This window comes from Eleginops maclovinus, chromosome 24, assembly GCF_036324505.1.
Source record: "Eleginops maclovinus isolate JMC-PN-2008 ecotype Puerto Natales chromosome 24, JC_Emac_rtc_rv5, whole genome shotgun sequence".
In the NCBI taxonomy this organism is placed as follows: Eukaryota; Metazoa; Chordata; class Actinopteri; order Perciformes; family Eleginopidae; genus Eleginops; species Eleginops maclovinus.
In genome coordinates, this window is record NC_086372.1 from 8,988,688 (window position 1) to 8,996,913 (window position 8,226).

Here is an 8,226-nt window from a genome sequence, read left to right on the forward strand (position 1 = left end):
CTGTCTCTGCTGGAGACACTGAAACATTTACTAGTTGGAGCTTGTGAGTATGACTTTAGATAGCTTGGTTTTGTGGAGACATGGTGCATCCTGCTGTAACGTTCTCCATGGTGACAGTTGTTCCTTATTTTCATCACTTTATGTACTTTAAAACATGCCACAGAGGCTATGCTCACAGAGCCTGACCTGACTAATATTAAAATACCTTCCAGTCTGCTACTCTTCACAGCGCACATTCAAATGGGGAAATACATTTATTTATTTCCACTCTAAAACAGCCAGTTTATTTCTGATGTGAAAAAAGTCAATGCGACATAAAAGGCATTACGCTCACTGTCAGTGTTTGTGTCTCCACACTGTCCTGCTTATGTTCAGTCGTCTCGGTTCCCTGTATCTGTTCTTGGTACTGCCTGAGATAAAACTGTCTCCTCTCCTTATAAAGCCATGATGCTGCATAGTGACACACACACTAGCAAACACACACACTAGGATGTCTGCATGCTGTTCATTGTGAAAAAAAGTCAGGACGATTATTTCCCCCCCTATATTTTGGCAAATATTTTATCCACAAGCAAACATGGAACATCTTAAAGGCTCCTTTTTGATTTTGGTGAAGTAATTTCACTTCCTTGTGCCATTGAGCAGTTTGTCCCTAAACACCTGTATGATGTGTTTTCCTAGAGGTCCACAGAAGGTTTGTCAGAATAGTTTATTATAATCTTCAGCTTTTAAGGAGTTCAGTCCTCTGTATAGTATGATGAATGTACAGGTTAATAGGAGAGATTGATGAAGCCAGAAAGCAGGAACTGCTCAGCAGGGTTAGGTGAGATGTATTAAAACGGACTATCGGCACCAAGCAGCAATGAAACAGAAGAGGCATTCACAAATCAACCCATGAAAATGCCCAACAGCATTGTTACTATTTATAAGATTCCTCTAATCCACAGATACCTCTCCTTTCAGACTGTTACTGACAGCTGACTGTGCGTCACATGTGGTAAATGCTGCCTTGTTAAACTGAGCTGCTGCAAAATGTCCAGACTTAAAGGATTTACTGGAAAAGAAGCTCCTGGAAGGGATCCCTCTCGAGATATGGGGATGTTCAGGGACAAAATAACAGTCAGATTATATGAAGCGCAAATGGACATGAGCTAATGAAACAGGACAATACACAGACTTTATGAGCTAATAGGTCTCCTTGTGGTTCTAGCTACAGGCAGTCCCCATTTAAAAAGGACCACTTGTCCCTGTGTTACTCCCTGTATGACAGTGTGTGTTTCAGAGTGGACGGGTATCTGTGTTGTGTTTCAGTGTAGTCTCCTGAGGGCTGGACCCAGTCGCAGAAATGTTTTTCCTCCTTCCTCTCGCACTCTTTCCGCCCTCCTTCCACAGCCTCTCAATCTTTCTCTCTCCTAGTTACAGGCAGGACGGCTGCCCTCAGGCACAAGTTGGTTCTTAGGCAACTGCCGCTGTCTGCTCACACGCTGAAACTTTACAGATGAATAAACCATAACACTGCTGTAGAAATAACAAACAGAAACTGCAGTAGCATGAAAACTCCCTCTAATGACGACAGGTCTGGCTGCAGAAGTGTAATGCGTTTAGGACTGATACAGGGCACCATATAGGGCTCGAGCAGCTTGCACTTAATGCTTTCTTATTTTACATGTTTACACTGGGGGCACTAGATGAGATTGTCTATGTGTGATAAAAACACAGAGCCTAGAAATGTAATTTGAGGTTTGAGGTTACAGCACTCTGAGCACAAACACCCGAGCACATCAACCGGCTTTCAGAGTTTTGTTGTATTCGTTAGAAGTCTTCTGTTTTTCATGTCACGTGCCTTGCATGGTTGTCTCCAAGCAAAGAAAAAGCAATAATGTTGAATTATGAAGCCGGGGAGGAATAGATGCCTTTAGGAAAAGCAGCTGTGTGTCAAATAACAAATGGGTTACAATCTTCAATCTGCTGTAAATTGAGATGAATAGAGTCGGGAGGAAAAAAAGTGGAATGTGTGTGTGTGTGTGTGTGTGTGTGTGTGTGTGTGTGTGTGTGTGTGTGTGTGTGTGTGTGTGTGTGTGTGTGTGTGTGTGTGTGTGTAAATGGTTGTACAAACCCATGTGGGATATAGAAACCGGGTGGTTTGATGAGATTAAAGCTAGCCTAGATCTACTGACTGTTAATTACCTGACCCAGTGTGTGTGTGTGTGTGTGTGTGTGTGTGTGTGTGTGTGTGTGTGTGTGTGTGTGTGTGTGTGTGTGTGTGTGTGTGTGTGTGTGTTTCTGGTGGGTGCTTCCCATGGTTCTTACTGAGTCTTGAGTGCGGGGAGCATCTGGTTTAAGAAGGATGGACGATTATGACAACACACGAATGATAAGCATGCAGGTTATGTGTTTGTGAGTGTGTCCCTGCAAAATGAACATTCGGTGGCATCCCACAGAGGTACGCCACGGCAGGAAGAAACCCTGTTTACTTTATTTATATGAACAATGTTCCTCATGCTGCTTTGACCTTTTGATATACAAGAGGCAAACAACAGGTTTACATGTGTTGCCCCTTCCAAACAGGATAGTGCTGCCTCTAAAGGCTTTACAGATGCCTGGCAGACACATAGGATAGTACCAGTATAAAAACTATTTGTGAGAAATGCATGCAATGTGACAAATGAGGAAACTAAAAAGGATCAAGCAAAACAAGATCTAGTGAACCTTTGAGTGTTGTTTCTTTCCTGCAAACCTTTTCCAACAAAATGAAATGTTTTAGTTTGCCATATGAACCACAACACGTTACGAAGGGAAAGTGAGACAGAGACAGAGAGAGAGAGAGAGACATAGAGAGAGACAGAGAGAGACAGAGACAGAGAGCGAGAGCGAGAGAGAGACAGACAGAGACAGAGAGACAGAGAGAGAGACAGAGAGAGACAGAGAGACATAGAGATAGACAGAGAGAGAGAGAGACAGAGACAGAGAGAGACAGAGAGACATAGAGAGAGACAGAGAGAGAAGAGACAGAGAGAGAAAGAGACAGAGAGCAACACAGAGACAGAGAGAGACAGAGAGAGAGAGGACAGAGAGAGACAGAGAGAGAGAGACAGAGAGAGAGACAGAGAGAGAAAGAGACAGAGAGCGACAGAGAGACATAGAGAGAGACAGAGAGAGAGAGAGAGAGAGAGAGACAGAGACAGAGAGAGACAGAGAGAGAGACAGAGACAGAGAGAGACAGAGAGACAGAGAGAGAGACAGAGAGACACACAGAGAGAGAGACAGAGAGAGAGACATAGAGAGAGACAAAGAGAGAGTGCAAGAAGGTCTGACGAGAGAGTGTTTAGTCAAGTGTTGAAAAGACTTTCAGGAAGTAGTTAGTTCTTCTTCCCTCTGCCAATGTCATCGTCTCTGGCTCGCACATTTTCCACTGCCTCGGCCAACTTCTCAACCTCTCCCACACACACAGGGCACAGATAGACAGTACATCATTCCACATTCTGGGTTTACACTAGCATGTGTGTGAGACACCCAAAGAGAGGAAGCTGAACATTTAGCCACCAGTGATGCCGGTGGCACCAAAACAATGGGTTCATTATTGGACTGGACACAAAGCCAGGAGGGGAAGAAAAGCAGGGACAGCATAGAATCAGAACTCATAGAATGTACTGTAAACTGTACATGCCGTGTTCAAACATCTCCTAGTGCAAAGAGATATTTAGAGTCACCCCGTCATGTGTGACTCTTCCTTCTGCTCATGACATGCTACATGTTGGTTTCTCGATGTGTGCTGGATCCTCTCTGCTTTAAAGTCGTCACATTGTCTTTTATGCTCCATGCGAACTACTTTCATTGCCAAACCAATTCTTTATCACCAGACATCACATTGAACATGGATTGATGTCTGCATGTCAACAAAGTTGGGAACAAATTGTCATGTAAAAATAAATCTAGACTTACACACACACTGCGTCAGGGTGCAGCTTCTATGGCTTATAGATTAGAGTTAGTCTGTTCTAATCAGTGTATTTCTATGAAGGCGATGGGGTTCAACAGCAACAGGAAACAGTCATTCATCCTCTCTGCACTTTCTCCCTCTCCTATTCTATGTGCTCTTTGTACTTTGGGGCTCCCTGCAGTAATTACTATGCCCAGTGGCCCCACAAACTACAACAGTCCACTGTGGCTGCATGTCAAGGCAGGAAACTAACTTCTCTGCCTACTGGCCCCTGAGACAAAGACTGCCCCGTTCAATCATCCGTTGAGGAGTATTTGTGTCAGATTTTACTCAGTCAGATCTGGGAGAAGTGCAACAGGCTGACACTCGGAACTGTACCATCCAACCACCGTCCTCAGGTGAACGTGATGCTTTATTCAAAACAGATTTCCAAGCAAGTCGTGTGTGTGATAATCATTTATTATGTCTAAAAATAGATGAGTAGATGTCTGCAACCACTCATTGTGCTGTTGTGTCTTTCCAGGAAGTCTCCAAGTGTTCCCTGGAAGTCACAAACCCAGTTATCATCCACCGACGTGGGTGAAACGAGATTTAAGGAGCGTTTCTAAATGCGGCCTAGGGAGCAAGATCCACTGTCAGTGACTGAGAACACACCCCCCTTCAGGGAAGCATTGCCACATTTATTCCCCTTTATACTACACCACAGTGATTCAAGTGCCGAAAACCACAACATGACAATGACCGGCGTTTCTTTGCTTTAGCACTGACCTCGTTTGATTTGGTGTTGAGAGAAAGATGGAGACACACGTTTTCAGAAAAGCAATGTTCGCCTTCGTTTAGGAAAACCTGGTTAAAGTAACATTTATGGTGGGGATTTAAAGTGCCACTTTAAAGGCTTGGCTTTATTTCCGCAACAATACAATAGTATAACATATAAGGGCAATGCTATAAAACACAATCAAATCAATGGTTTTACGGATGCACACATTCACATCAATTGAGTTTGTTGGCAGTATTCTGTTTGCAGCTGTTGTGTAACTGACATTAGGGTAAAGGATTTGAAGAGGAAAACCTTGTTGTTCCTGGTAGTAGTCTGCTAAACTCAGTTAGAGCCACTGAGGGATGAGGAAAACAAGATTTAATGGCCATTTGAGCCTGGGTAAGCCCAGATGAAATAAGATTTGACTGTCATTTCTCGATATCATTCCCCGGGCCAAAGCAGATAGCAGATAAACCTCAGAAGCAACAGGAAACATACATTCACTGTGAAGACGATGAAGGGGAGAGAAGATGTTGCTGATGTGAAAAAGTTGAAGTCCTGCGTCATTCTTTCTAGCTCTCGTTGCGTAATGCGTCTTCGAAAAGGCTTCTTTTAGCCCAACTGTGAATGCATGGATGGAAATGACAATGGACAGTTACAAAATGGAGAAGATGACAGCATATGTTGATCATAAATTGGAACAACTTGGGAGAAATGGATTACCTACATAACGCCTGATTTTATTTTTTCAAACCGCTGATTATGTCAGGAAGACAAGATCACTCCCTCCCTGTTCATAGTTTTGGTTTTTTCTTTTAAATGTGTATTCCCTCATTGCCAATACATAAGTCAGGGAGATCCTGTGGAACACATTTCATATAAGTATGACCAAGGCCAAAAGGGTGGGTGGAGGGGGTCCGGAGGCGGGATTCGGGCGGACGACCTGGGGGCAAGACAGAGCACGAGAAGGGTGTCTCGGGCGGACGACCCGGGGGCAAGGCAGAGGACGAGAAGGGTGTCTCGGGCGGACGACCCGGGGGCAAGGCAGAGGACGAGAAGGGTGTCTCGGGCCGGCGGCCCACGGGCTTGGCAGAGCATGAGACAAATCACGGACAGGCCTTGTGGCAAGGGAACTCCGGAGGCCGGAAACATGGGCGGAGACAGGGGCGGAGGCAAGGGCATAGACCATAGCAGGGAACTGTAGGACAGGCTGGAGGACAGCGAGACGCCTCTGGACGACGGGCTGTAGGACGGCGAGACGCCTCTGGACAATGGGCTGTAGGACGGCGAGACGCCTCTGGAGGAAAGTAAGGAGCACTTGGAGCAGGAGGCGGCAGGGCCACCGACGGGACAATGTTGTAGGAAAACTCCACAGGAGCATCCTCAAAAAGTACTGCTGGGTCCATTTTTGGGTTCGGTCTTTCTGTCAGGGTTGGGGAACCTGGACCCAAGTGCAGTAAATCAAGGGGAAGCAGGTAAGGGTCAAAAACAAAAGCGAGCTTTATTCAAAAGCTGTTGATGAAATCACGAATCAAGGGGAACACAGGACATGAAAAACTTAGCTTCAGACATGAAGGGCGACAGGAACAGGTAGGTAACATGGAAGGGATCAGGGAAGAAATGACGACGACCGAACAACAGACAAAAGGGAAACAGGGACTAAATACACATGGGTAATCACAAGACGAGAGACAGCTAGAAGGGGGAGGAGAAACACAGGGGCAACAGGTGAACACAATGACACAATCAGGCACAGGAGGGAAACGCAGACAGGAAGTGAAGCTTAACAACAAACAAGAGGGGAAACATTTCAAAATAAAACACAACACAAGGACATGACAGACACGAAACAAGGATCATGACATTGATACTTCTGATGACATAAGACAAAGAGAAGCAAACATCAACCGTTGAGGAGCTGGAAGAATTGAATATGTAGCTTTGATTGACTTATCAGTGCAGCTCTTACCAAACAGTTACGTCTTGTTGTGCTATTACAATATAACAGCTACAGCTAAACGTCCTGTAAGCCTCTCTGTCAAAGCCTTCCATTCATCTTTCATTTAGCCACACTCGCTCAAGTTCAGAGAGCCTCATTAATCTGTACATTAGGAACTCGATATAGATGAGAGCGAAATGTAATGGCGCGTTATGCGTATGCACTGCAGTAAGCAAACACATTTATTTAGGTAATTGAGTTTTTCCACTGCTTGTGTCGGTGTTAATAGTCCTTCCCTGCCAACACAAAGCCCCATTTGTCAGTGTGCACATTACATATGTGTGTATTAAGATGGATGTGTGTGTATGAATAGATAGAATTGTATCAACGGATATTTAGCCCAGGCAGCCTTTGGCAAAACAAACACCCAGGATCAGACACACACCATTTCTCCTGTGTACCGTTCCTCATGGTTACATGGGGGAGGGGAGACATGATCACACCATGGGACTGACACAAAACAGAGTCATGGTTTCTGCTGTCATTATGAAACACAGCCTGATGATGAGAACGAGAGCAGTGCAAGAGGAACAGAATTTGAAAGGAGATGAAGAGAGGATGCTAGGAGGGAAGAAAAAGGTGAGGTTAGGATAAGTAGACAGGAACAGCCTCACCACGGGGCATACAGATGGCAGTAGTGACACATCTGTTCAAGCCAATCCAGAGGTGCCACTTCAAATATGTCCGCACAGAACCAATTAAAAAAATCATCTGTCTTTCCAGTCAGAGTGTTTTACTCCATGGGAGCTTCATAGCATGTCATATGAGATCAGAAGAGAAGGGAGAGGAGAGGAGGCCTTGTTTTTGGACTTAATTATGAGATACAGCCTCATACAGTTTCTGGAGGGAAAGGAAGGAATGAGAAAGCAGCAGAGGAGGAGAGAGAGAGGAGAGGAAGAAAGCAAAAACAGATGTGAACAATGTGTTTGGGGGCAGATTCACAACTCAAGGCTTTTAAATGGAGCATCTCTCATCTTGGGGGGGGGCAGACAGCATTGTACTCCATCAGCTGACACTGCTTGAATCCACACTAACTGTGCTCTTGTGTGAAAAGCGGTACAGATGAATTAAGAATGTCTTTAGCCCCGTTGTCTAAATAAACTTGATATTACAGTATGTAATCCTTACAGGCGCATCTCAGTTCATTTCACTCAATTGTATACACATCACACTTTCCCAGGACCCAACTCAGCTTATTTAAATAGTTTATTTTGGCAAAGATATTTCACTTTCACACAACCGTTCTTTCCTTCATTCAGCCTGACATTACCGTAATAAATGGTATTCACAGGAGCATGTCTGCGTTGGTCTCAACGGTTGAATAACACAAGTTTGTACTGATGAGCCGCATGTGGATACATTCAGTGACACGGCTGTGGTTTGCAACAATTACATCACCATTGGGTGGAATATACTGCAAGTGTTACAGTAAGGGGGAACAGAGGAGAAGAGGAGCAGCACTCGAGGAGAGATGGGGGAAAGTGGATATGTTATTCTGGTTTGTAATGAGGCAGAATTCAGTTTAGG